This window comes from Ambystoma mexicanum, chromosome 14 (assembly GCF_040938575.1).
Source record: "Ambystoma mexicanum isolate Mex_15411 chromosome 14, UKY_AmexF1_1, whole genome shotgun sequence".
NCBI lineage: Eukaryota > Metazoa > Chordata > Amphibia > Caudata > Ambystomatidae > Ambystoma > Ambystoma mexicanum.
In genome coordinates this window covers 103,901,308-103,913,750 of record NC_090940.1, presented here as the reverse complement: position 1 = coordinate 103,913,750, position 12,443 = coordinate 103,901,308, and the positions used below count along the sequence as shown (strand labels likewise).

The following is a 12,443-nucleotide window of genomic DNA, read 5'->3' as shown; positions in this document are numbered from 1 at the left end:
AGAACTCCAGAGCGGTCATCTCTGTGGTCTCATCGCCTGGTGAAGGAGTTCATGAAAGGACTGTTCCGGTCGTTCCTGTCGGTGAAGGCCCCGGCCCTTGCGTGGGAGCTCAACGTGGTGCTGATTTCTGCTACCATGGCGTTCCTGTCTGGTGTGCCCCTGCTGGACATCTGCAGAGCTGCTACGTGGAGGTCGACGCAAACCTTCACGAGATTCTACTGCGTCGACCGGGATTCCAGGGAGGAGTCCAGAGTCGGCCAGGCAGTGCTGCGCAACCTGTTCGCCTGAAGGTGAGCCTGGTGAGGAGGTAAGAGATGCTTAATGTTGAGTTGTTGAAATGCTTAATGTTGAGCCTTGCCACCTCTTGTGGTTGTGCATGTGTGTACTGCTATGTATTCTTGTATTCATGAGCATGTGAATCCATGCCAGACCCCATGCTGGAGAAGAAACAATTTACTTACCTGTAACTGTTGTTCCCAGCATGGGTCTGGCATGGATTCACATGTGAACCCTCCCTCCAACCCCTCTGCGGCTCTTCTCTTGGTCCTACTGCCACTTTACGTGCTACCAAATCTGAATATGGCTGCCAGAGGAGGGTCTTAGGTAGAGGGCAGTCATTGGTTGGGGGCAGTATGACCCAGAGACCAGTGATTGGTTACTAGTAGAAAAACATTTCAGAAACGAAACTGAAACTGATTTTTTCTTTACCGAGGATTCCCAGCCCGACGACAGGGAATATTCATGAGCATGTGAATCCATAATGGAGAACAATAGTTACAGGTAAGTAACATGTTCCTTACTTCCCTTGCTTTCTTATAGTTCTTAGGTCAAAGGCTTTCGACTCTACAGGGATTTTGCTTGACCTCCTGTATGACCACTTTGAGCTATCTCGACGGCTCTCCTACAGCCTTCTAGTATCTGTAGTTTCACTCAGGGATCAATCAGAGTCGACCAGAGTTTCTCGAAGCAGCACCCACGTGGTGCTGGTCCCCTTCTGCAGCTGGTCTCCCCTTTACAATTTTTCTTTTACTTTGCAACTTTCATTCCCCACAGCCCGGTTCTTATCGGTTTTCCCTTCAACTCACTGGCTGTGATGAACCGCTTGGTTTTCTTCGCAACTGGAGTCAAGGCTGGTACCATGGTAGCAGGAGTCTCCCTCAATCCAGTTTACAGCGTCAATACGCTCGGTGTACCTTTGGCATCTGCTGCAGGACACTTGGGCCATTGTCCTCGGTCTTACGATTCCTTTTGCAGAGGATTCGCTGGGTTTTGTCAAGAAGGGCAAGGACGTGTCTCTCCTCGTATGCCTCTCGATGTTTGTCGCCTTTCTCCTCCTCTTGAACTGCCTGGTCTTGATAGCTGTCTCATTGTGCAGTCTGCCTCGCTCGTACTGTGCTCTCTATGCTCTCTTGCTCCCCTTTTTATCCCTCTGCGGAACGGAGAGGGCCGTCAGGTGTGTGTGATTCTGATAAATTGCCTGACTTTTGCTTGACCCTGGTATTGGGACAAGTCAGGTAAACGGTTCTGGTGTTAGTCCATTGTCTTTCATGTTGTGCGAAATTGTTTGTGTCGGAAAAGGGGGGGCAGTGTTTTTGAATGTCCTATGGAAGAGGATGGGGAAAAGGTGTTGAAGGAAGGGGGATACCACGTCTCACCCATCAGTGTCCCACTCCCCGAGGACACCCCATCCAGGTTATCCTTCCTCACTAGTCCACCCACAGGATCCAATAGCAATGGCCATGTCCTGGCCACCTGGACGACAGATCTCTGGGATTTAGCCAGGGTGACACCTTCAAGTTTCTCACAGCGGTTAAACAGGCATAGGGTGCAAACTTTAATCGGCCACTGAGTGACTACTGTATGTTTTTTATTTTGAAGGGAAAGTGTGAAAGGGAATTGTATCTGGGCAATCACAAACAATGGAGGCTCTGCCAAAACTAGGGTGAGTTGGCAGTTAGTTGACAAGTTGTCCCACTGAGCTTGATCATAACCCTGGGGAGTGGCTTCCTCTGAGGGTTTGACAACTGAGAACTAGGTCTGCCTCCCATCACAGTCCTCAGCTACAACTCAAACAGACTTGTTTTTGGGACACTGAGAATGCTAGGATCCCTCGCTGATTGTTTCAATGTGTCCCTTCTCAGCACACGAGGGAAGCGGCTACATCCCCCATGCACAGCCCCCACCCACTCACACAAATACTAGAGCAGCGTCTTCTGATTCTAGAATAGGTCGCTGAAGTACAGGCAAGTCCCAGTTCGGTCCAGAACCTTGCTACGACCCACCTCAGCAAGCTCTACCCCATGAGGCAGACGGGCGGCTGTAAGCCCGGTCTGCCGCAGGGCGTCCCTCTTTATCTGGTGGGTGATAGGGCACCGCTGCCACACTAGCTCAGGGAAGCCTTTCAGAAGCTACCCTGTACTGGTGTAGCAGCAACGTCCTATTTAAATGAAAAGCTCCAAGCTGCTGTGTACGAGCGGATAGCTTATCACTTAAATAGTGCGCCGCTGCCACACCAGCATGGGCAGTCTTTCAAAAGCTGTCCCATTCTGGTGTAGCAGCAGTGCCCTATTGAAATGAAAAAAGTCCTGCTCCCGTGCTGGAGCACCCAGAAGAAGGGACATTTGTTTTTATGAGGAGCAAATCGTAATATATTTTTCAGTTTTTCAGGGGTGGGCTGCAGGGGCCACAGCTCTTCCATTGTTTAGAATTGTAGGTATGTGCAGTGCATGTAACAGACAAATCAGAGCAGGTATATTAACCCTTTGTGCATTTTAACTGGGAATGGGAAATTCGGACCCGTAGGATACAAGTATATCTCTGTAACAGAGACATTAACACCCCTGGCTATATTACAGGGACTCAAACTTACTTTTATCTCTTATTTGATTCATTTTTTATTTGACTTTTTATTTTAGTAGAATTATTTGATCACTGATTACATTTGAATGTTTAAGTTTTGGCTCCATGAGGTGGTGGTTTAGTTCCCCTCTGCATGTGAGCCAAAATGAATGCCCTAAATGATGACTAGGAGATAAGGCGTCAGGTTCAGTCCTTACCTCTTTGCTTCTGGACTCCTTTGCTGGGAAGAGGTAAGGCCTGTCCTTTCAGGTAGCCACCATGCAACCCGAATTACAGGATAACAGGTAAGCACTACGGCTACCCCGAGAACCAGGTCCCAGGGGGAAAAAAACCTTGATGGGGAAAAAAAACAAGGTGCCGAGAAGACATTCCAGGTAAATTTGTTATTCTGGGAATTTGTCTTTACAGGAACCAGGAACAAGTAGAAAACACGAGGTCGCAAGGCAAACTAGCGTTCCGCAATAGAAAACAATTGCAATGTGAGAAGCCTTCTGAATTACCTCTATTTATTTCCGGGTATCAGATGTTGCTGAGCATGTGAACGCGATGATGTCACCGCGTGGCAAGAGCTTCTGGGAGCCATCTTGGATCGGGACGCAATTTGAAAGCGTTTCCAAAATGAAACATGATCAGATAAGCGCCAAGTAGGCGAAAGCATGACATAAGGGTTGGCAGAGGCAGATATAGAGTCTGGCTTTTGTTTGGCTGAACTGTCTTTCGTCTTGGTTATCTGCAGTTAAAAGGTTTTGCATTTTGCAATATTCATATTACCAAACGTTTTTTAGGATCAGACAGCAGGCGACCATTGCCAAACACATTTGGCCATTGCTGACTTTCGCCAGCGTCCAAACCAACCACAGTTGCCTATCCCCAAGTCAATCATTGCCAACCATGGCCCACCATCCCCAATCATAGCTAACCATTGCCAATCATGGTCAAGTCTTGCCGATCATGGACAGCGATTGTGGACCATGGCCGACTATAGCCATCTGTTGAGCCAGTAAGGTTGTTCTGTGGGTTGAGTCCCCAAAACAGAGATCTGAGGAACACCTCTAGACTGCACCTTTTATACTTTCAGGGTCTATCAAAGACCTTGCAATTATATGAGGTTAATGGTCAAGGTGTATTATTGAAGTGGCAAGAGTGCATTTAGTTTATGGAGGGTGTTTTGTCAAAGATTGTGTGAGAGAGACAGGTAGAGAGAGATAAAGACAACCACTTACCATTCCAGCACCCAATATGGCATCCAGAAAATCATCATGGAAGGGATAAACACATGTTATAAATATAATCCCCACCTGTGGAACACCCCCAATCACTGCGGCACCCTTGAACGGCATTAATAAGCATGCCAATTAATCTGTTTTTACATACCTCCTGCGCCTGCTGTATGCATCTCCTTCTTAACAAATGTATGATATACACATCCTATAAGATAGCTAGACTGGTAATATTGCTGTGGAGAGGATTAATACACTTGCTACCGTGATCTCCATGTGAGCAGGAGTAGGTGCAATTTTTATTTTATTTATTTCAAATATTTTCATGGTGAAACATATTCTAATGAGGCCTTACAGCATTGACAACATTGGCAGCTTCCACGGCCACAAGGTTGATGAAATAGGAACAGTTCCACTTTCTAAGAGTATCATCTGGTATGGAAGACTTTGCTAAACCAGGGGATTACACCAAGAACTGCATTAGAAGCAGCGAACATGCTTTAACAAGCTTGTGGCAGTGGGGTTTGAAAGGGAAGGCTGTATCAATCCTACTCACTGACAAATAATCCGGCAGGGCTTCTGTATTGATCTGCACAAAAGAGGAATACATCAGTACAGTACTCCACTCATGCACATCTTCTGAACTAAGGACGTGAGACCAAAGGACTTGCAGGAGAGAAGTGGTGGCACTTTGCAGCAGCACAACATCTCACTTATCTCCTGACTCAAGGTCTGAGCCCAGGCCACTGTAAAAGGGAAGCAAAGTAATGCGTGCATGCTGCACCCATGCACCAAAGCAGTATCCCACTTGTGTTCGGAATTGAGGGCTCCTTACCTGCAGATGCTGTAAGGGGTGAGAAGCACAACATGTATGCCTACTGTGTTGATGTTTCTGCACAGCATACTGTGTTGCCCGGATCGCTCTGCCCCACGCCATAAGGGCACGCCGTTCGTGGTCGAGGAGGCATGTGAGGGTCTTGCAGGGCGCTGCACAGAAAAGCACAGAGAGGCAGGCAGAGAGGTTGCTCCCATGGGGCTCTCCTGCTTGTGGAGTGAACTACACTATGCACACCAGCCGGGTGTGATAGCAGCGTAGGTACTTTATGTAGAATAATACTGTATCTTGTTAACAATAACAAGACTATGGGCCTCATTAAGTGTCTGGCGGGAACCCTGCCGGTAAAACCGGCGGGTTGCCGCCATATCCGACAAAAATTACCAGCACCTGATTTCCCGGTAACACCAAGGTATTACAACCCCGGTGGCCGGGAAGTCAGGCGCCGGTAATTCTGTTCGTCCCCATTCCCAATGAGTCCAATAGGACTCAATGGGAATGGGGACCAAGGAAGCAACATCGCCGTTAATAACGGTTTTGGTGCTTCCGTGAAACCCTGCCGGCGGGACGGCACCTGCCCGCAGAGTCGTACTGTGCCGGTCCAGTAACAACAGTGCCGGTAGGCTTACCAGCACCGTTGTTACCGGGCCGGCACAGTCGTAAGTCAACTTTATGTGCTCATTTCTACACATATCTCTCAGGAATATTACCTCCATGTTCCTGTTCCTTGTCCCAGTACCTACTTTTAAGGTATCAGCCTCTTTGACAGAAACCCTTCAGGTGTTGGCATATGAGGAGGGTCACACAGCTTGCAGACTTAATTGCTGCTGTAAACACGCTACTGATGTAATAAAAATGCTGAAGCCAGGTCTGCATTCAGCCACTTAATTTATAAGCACTCTGTGTTTATTTCATTGAAGTGCTGATAAGCACAAGCATTGGCAAAGCCAACAGTTTTGGCTTGTGTATAATATTAGGAACTTGCCGGGCACTGCTTAACTGCCCAGGTGCTGCCACCATTTTGCACCTGCAACTACCAATGGGCAGTTAATACCAATATGACTGTGCCTGACAAGTGCCTTTGCCATACCTACAAAAAAGCCCAAACTGTTTGCATTGCTAATGCAATGAAGGTGCCCAAACGGGAAAGGTGTCCCCCTGGCAGGACAATGTGTGCTGAGTAATTCCTGCTCAGCACAGTAATTGTCCTGGCAGCAGGACACCTTACCCTTTCCGAAACCTCTGCCAGGACAATGTCCCAAGGAGCTCCAGGCAGCAGCAGAGGGGCTCGCAAGTTGCTCTGTGTCAACAGAGCATTTCAATGTGAACCATTAGGCACTGATGGGAGGGAGGGTGGACTATTATCAGGACTTTTGTCCCTTTAGAAATGTGCATGGGAGGGAGTGATCAGGTGTGAGACGGTTGCATAATGCTGCAGGCTTTATGAAATAATGAGTATGGCTTTACCCAAGGGGGGTTTGTTAGGCTCACATTAATCTGCATGATGCTATTGTGACTTTGCATGCAGGATGGGGACAATAAAACTAAATCCATCCTCTTATTGCTCAACATATTTCTATAATGATGTATAGTTAAAGTTAATAATGAAAGGGTAGTTTCTTATGTAATGTGCTTTGCTTCCAAGACATTGCCATAAATAAAGTATTATTTGAGCACATGAAATGCAAAGGGAAACATTAATACATATCTATATAAACTAAAACTGTGAAGGTGTGCTCAGTTGTGCTTAAATTGTTCACATCCCAGTTTCACCATTTAACCAAAGTGTGTGATCCTGGGTAGACCATGTAATCAGACTGTGTCTTATCTGCAGCTCTGTAAGTGATTCACTTCAAAGCTTTAATATGTCATGCTGTTATTAAAAAAAAAAGCCTGTCTTGCTCCATATATAACAGTGCAGTTTAGGTATTTTGCACCACAAAATTATTTGCCACTTGGCTTATTCTAAAGTCAGTTGCACGGTGCCTCCAAGTATCAAAGACTGTTGATAATGCTTGCGATTTGCTTTCTGTGAAGTAATTTCTGTTGGTGCAATCCATATGCAAATTTGTTGATGTGCATGGATTTTGCCCCAGCGCGCCTCGGCAGAGCTCTAATAGATGAGTTCCCTGCATCTGTAATGATTCTGCTGGGTTTTTTTGTGTTGTGTTGCGAGATGCCACTAGTAATGTTACCAAAAAAATAGATTGGGGCAGGGGTGGGCGGTTTGTGGGCGCGAATGAGACAACCTGGAATTGCGTGCACTGCATTTGAGGGGAAAGTAGCAGGAGTTTCACCGTGGCTGTCCCCTCATCACATCTTGCAATGCTGAATACTCCACTTACAGGATAACATAGGGAGGCTTTTCATAAGATGTAACTGTCTTGTTATTACCACAAAGCGCAAACTGTAAGGAGTCATTAATGGAGTCATTAATGGCTTCAGTCGAAGCCTCGTATTTTAATGGCAAGTTAAAGTTTATGCAATGGCGAGCTTCGTTCCGTTGTGGGTATAGATTAATCACTGTTTATTATTCTGAGAGAAAGCTTTACATCAGCGGCTTCCTCAAAGACAGCCTCACTTGAATGCAAAGTTTTCTCTCAGAATGAACAGAGTTTTTGTCTATTACAGCAACGGAGGCCGCTCGCGCAGTGCTCTGCTGCCTATGCCTGTGACAGCTCGGAAGAGGGGCCACTGCTCAGGCTTAATGCAGCCAATCAGCAATGAGCCGAAGACCAGTGGATACCGGAATGGTATGGGATACCAAATATTACAGAAAATCGGAGGCCAGCGCCCATAGCTCTCAACCATTTGTCTTGCAAAGGCGGGTGAAATCACCCGATTTTGTTTCTGGCGGGTGAGACGCCCATTGGAATGAATGGGCGTGCAGGAGGCCTGGCGGGTGAGTCAGCCCTTTGCAAGGCGGGTGACACCCGCCAAAAGCGGGTGAGTTGAGAGCTATGAGCGCCCCTCCTATTATCTATTCCCCTTACACTCTCCCCATAGAGAGAACATAGTTTGCACTCACCAGCCTCAAGCCTTCCCTGGGACTCTCACGCCACACGAGGAGTGGAAACCGAAAAAGGACTACATAGGGACAATCGTTGGTAGTGTCTAGGAGCCGGCCTTAATGTGACAGCCATCTCAAAATGGGTTGATTCTGCTTGGGGTATTGGGGTATTAAACCTAGAAGAGCTATGTTTACCCTCTCGAGTTAAATCATACCATTATGTATATGATACTTGCATAAAAAGTGTAATATATATTTTGTTTTTATTTAAATATTAATTTTCGTATATCTATACAGCCATACTAAATAATGAAGTGAGGCCCGGGTAAAATGTCGATAATTAACTTGTGCCTTTACAAAGGTTGTACTTTTGCTTCGATGTGTACGTTTCTTCAAGTTACTAAAAACAAGCAATTTCAAACATGGCCGCCAAATGGACATGTATCGGCAACGGGGACCTGGCCTGTGAGCACTTAAATAAGGCTGCCATCTTAGAATGACCAATTTGACTTCGCGTTTTGCAAGACAAAAAATCGACAATAAAGTTTTGTTTACATAGTCATTTATTTTATAATTATTGACATGAAGGTTCATGCAATGAAAATATTATGTTTAAATGTAAAGTAAAAGCGTGTTAGGAATTGATATATGATACATGATGAATGAGACAACCTACTACATGTCAATGAGCAGGAATTCACAGGTGTGTGATAGAGCGGCGGGCAGGTAACATGGCATAAACGCGTGAGGTGGGGCATTCGCTGCGGGGATTAACCATACAGACTCGTGGTTCTTCTTCGTCACGATTGCGATCACAGACTTGATCATGTGCGCCCCCTAGCGTTCATATTTTTAAATGCATCCGACTTTGAACTGTCTGTAAGAACTTCAACCTGAACCAACACTTTCTTTGTACCTTCTTACATAGCTCTCAATCATTTGTGTGGAAAAGGCGGATGAAATCACACGATTTTGTTTTTGGTGGGTGAGAGCCCATTGGAATGAATGGGCGTGCAGGAGGCTTGGTGGGCGAGTCAGCCCTTTACAAAGCAGGTGACACCCGCCAAAAGCAAGTGAGTTGAGAGCTATGTTCTTACAATATTTTAATCTCACACTGTAAAACCACGAAATCCCCCAAATTCCTATCCCACACTACAGCGACTGAACTCCACTACCACATCGCAGTGCAGTCACCCAGTAGCTTTACCCAAGATCTCATTCAAATATTATCCTGAAAATCCAGAAGTGCCCAGAAATTTCTCTGGAGCCTTATCAGTCATTTTGACTTCTTAGTCTGAGCTGAGCATTTGACACCATCAATAATAAAACAAAAGAATTTCTGTTTAGTAAGAATGAGCACATCTTTATCTCCCACCTCGCCGAACTGCAGGGACAGAAAGTGGGCGGCATGGTTATCCTATGCACCCGATCTCCATTCCCCCAAATCCTTGTCCTGAATCTGAGCCATCTCTTCTGCATATGACACTTTACTTGTCACCCGCACTGATTGAACATGGGTTTGCTGCACATATTTATGGCATTTTTTAAACATTGTGCAGTGTCCACCACCACCACCACCGTTTCGGCAAGTAGGCTTCTTTTCATCCAGCAACTCCTTTAAACCATGGTCGTCCTAGGCATTTAGCACAACATCTCCTACCTCCGCAAACACCACCCATATGGCCATACCTCTGATACTCAAAGTAGATCAATGGCTGGGGCACTTATGTACAATGTAATGTAATGTAGGTAGTTTTGCCTAGCGCCTGTCTGCCACTATTGGTGACCTCGCTGCGTGTGGCTCTGTAAGAAAAAAGGGGGTGGGGTACATTAGTAGGCACAGTGGGAAAGGCAGATGCGTAACATGTGGTGTTGGTGGGTGTAGGTCAGAAGTAACTGGTACTTTAGTGGGAATCTGCTTTCTGTGGGTTTGGCGGAAGAAACTTGGGGGTATGTTATCCACATGGAAAATCAGAGAAATGGATGAGTGAGCACCGCTAGTACTCTTAGTTTTCATGAAATGTGTTCTGATTTGATAATGCATGTTATTTGGTCCTGTCGCCAGATACCTCCCCGTTTGCGAGGGGTGGTTAGAATCAATGTCATACAATTGACTGGATTGGGTCTACCAGTCTCCTGGAAGGACCTGGGTGGGAATACCCACTGATAATTACTTCAGTTCATCTAATTGTCTTGAGGTTTTCGATAGAAAATCTTGACTAAATTTAGTTGATTCAAATATCAATATTTATTGTTTGATTACTCTTCATAGTAGGCCTCTTCCATTCATTACATTGTCCAATGCATTTCGGTCCATATAGGACCTTCTTCAGGGACTGCAGTTTAGAAAAGAAATAAGAGTAGCTAATGATTCATCAAAAACATCCACACACTAGTTGGAAATAACAAACTTGTGTTATATGCTCTATTTAATGCAATAAGGTACAAAAACATTCCTTTTAAACAAAGTTTTACCTGTATAAAAACGAGTTTTACTCCTGGGCCGTAACAGTCTATTCTTTCTTATGGATAAGGTTTCCAAATAAATGTCCACTCAAGCAGATTCACTTTGTAGTAGTATGCTCTGGTGAGTATTTCCTCCATATACCAATTCTTAGTACAAAATCTAGATGGTAAAGGTTGTATAATGCTATGAGGTACTATTATTCAATGCAGAATTCACGTATTTTATCAAAGGTTCTTTCATGAACCGTCATCTGCATCCCTTCTGGACTTCCTGGTCCCTGACCCATAGGGGATTGAATACAGTGATCCTTCCAACATGGCCGCTTGAAATGGAATGCTGCTGGCCAGTCTCTACGCTCCACGCTGTACGCTTTACAAAACAGACACACCCCTGCGGTTCTGCGCGTCTCAACGCTACCGCTTGCTGTAGTCGGACGTGTGTTGCTGGAGTTCGTTCGTGGCTCTCTTCTGATTCCTGTTTCCTGGTTCCTTGAATCCCCCTTCCTTCCTCCCATTCCTCTACCTTACCTCCGATCTTCCTGGATTTTCTTCCGCGCTCGGGTCACGGCGTTCCGTGCCTCCGAGTGCGAACCATCATTCCTTCCTGGTATCCACCCTGGACTTCTGAACGTTCCCGGAAGTTGGATAGCGAACCTCACGCTGTAATCCGAGGACCAGCGCTCGGGTTTGTACAAATCCCGGACCGTGAGAAAGAAGACATCACAGAAGGTCGCAAGCAAACAACAAAAGCAGGTGAGAAGGGGAGAGACTTGTGACAGATTGAGACGCCAAAAAACGATACAGATACAGAGATCGAAGCCGCTGTTCAAGACCTCATGCGAGGCATGCATGAACTAACCACGGAGGTACAGAACCTTAAGGCTGAGAATGTTGCATTAAAACAGCTAGTTTTGTCACGTGACTCTGCAACTAAGGAAAGCGTATTATTGGGAGGAGTAGTGGACAAATATGATGGTTCTTCAAAGACTCTCCATGCTTTCCTTGATTCATGTTTAGTGTACTTCACCTTCAAGCCCTACTACTTTTCCACTCCTAGAGCAAAGGTGGGCTTTATGATCTCACACCTCACTGGAAATGCCTTGACCTGGGCAACCCCCTAATCAATTCAGGCGACACCCTCCTGGATGATTATGATGGGTTCGTGGAAGCTCTAAAGGCCATGTTTGATTGCCCAGAACAGGTGTACAGTGCTCAAGAATGACTACTCGAATTTCAAGAAGGATCCCAGGATATGCTCACCTATGTGACCCGTTTTAAACAACTCGTGAAGGAAGCAGATTGGTCTCAAGAAGCCAGCTTCACCCTCTTCCGAAGAGGTCTGAATGAAGAAATAAAGAATGAGTTAGCTAGGGTAGCTCGCGCAAGCTCCTTCCAGGCTCTCATGGACCTTTCCTTGCAAATGGACTTCTGAATCCAAGAAAGAAGAGCGGCGAAAAAGAAGTCCAAATCGGCTTTCCAAAAGGCCGCCACAGAACACCCGTCTAGACCTGAGCCCACAGTTTCTCCAACCCCGGACCCAGAACCCATGCAACTGGGGGCCTTCCGTGGACCCATTACCCCACAAGAAAGGATGCAACGGATTCACACTGGTCTGTGCATGTATTGCGCCTCCAATAAACACCTCGTGAGAGAATGCCCATTGCTCCTCCACGGCGTTCGAGAAACGCCAGCTCCCGATCCTAGAAGGGGCACAGTTTCGGGAGAGAGATGTTTGCTCCACATCAATTCAATCCTTGAACTCTCCTGGACAAAATAATCTTGTGATTCTACAGGCCTTTGCCTTTCTATCGCCTTCCAAGAAAGAATCTTACCCCATCCTGGCATTAGTAGATTGCGGAGCCATGGGCATATTCACAGATCATGATTGGGTCACTGCTCACAACATTCCACATGAAACTCGAGGAACTATGCAACCTGTAGAGGCTATTGATGGGAGACCTCTGTCTTCAGGACCCATAACCCTTCAGACTAAAGAGATCCTACTCTCTATAAACCACCATCAAGAGAGGATCACATTTGACATTATAAAATC

At 46.0% G+C, this 12,443-nt stretch overlaps 1 protein-coding gene across 3 annotated transcripts in view; it reads right to left on the bottom strand.

Moving 5' to 3' along the window:
* DCAF4 (DDB1 and CUL4 associated factor 4) overlaps nt 1–8,039 on the bottom strand; it is a 497,489-nt gene extending 489,450 nt beyond the window's left edge. For all 3 annotated transcript variants that reach the window (XM_069638614.1, XM_069638618.1, XM_069638619.1), the window contains exon 1: nt 7,943–8,039. The gene's annotated coding sequence lies outside the window, so the exon portion shown is untranslated. The remainder of the gene's footprint in view (nt 1–7,942) is intronic.
* Between the last annotated feature and the right edge of the window lie 4,404 nt (nt 8,040–12,443).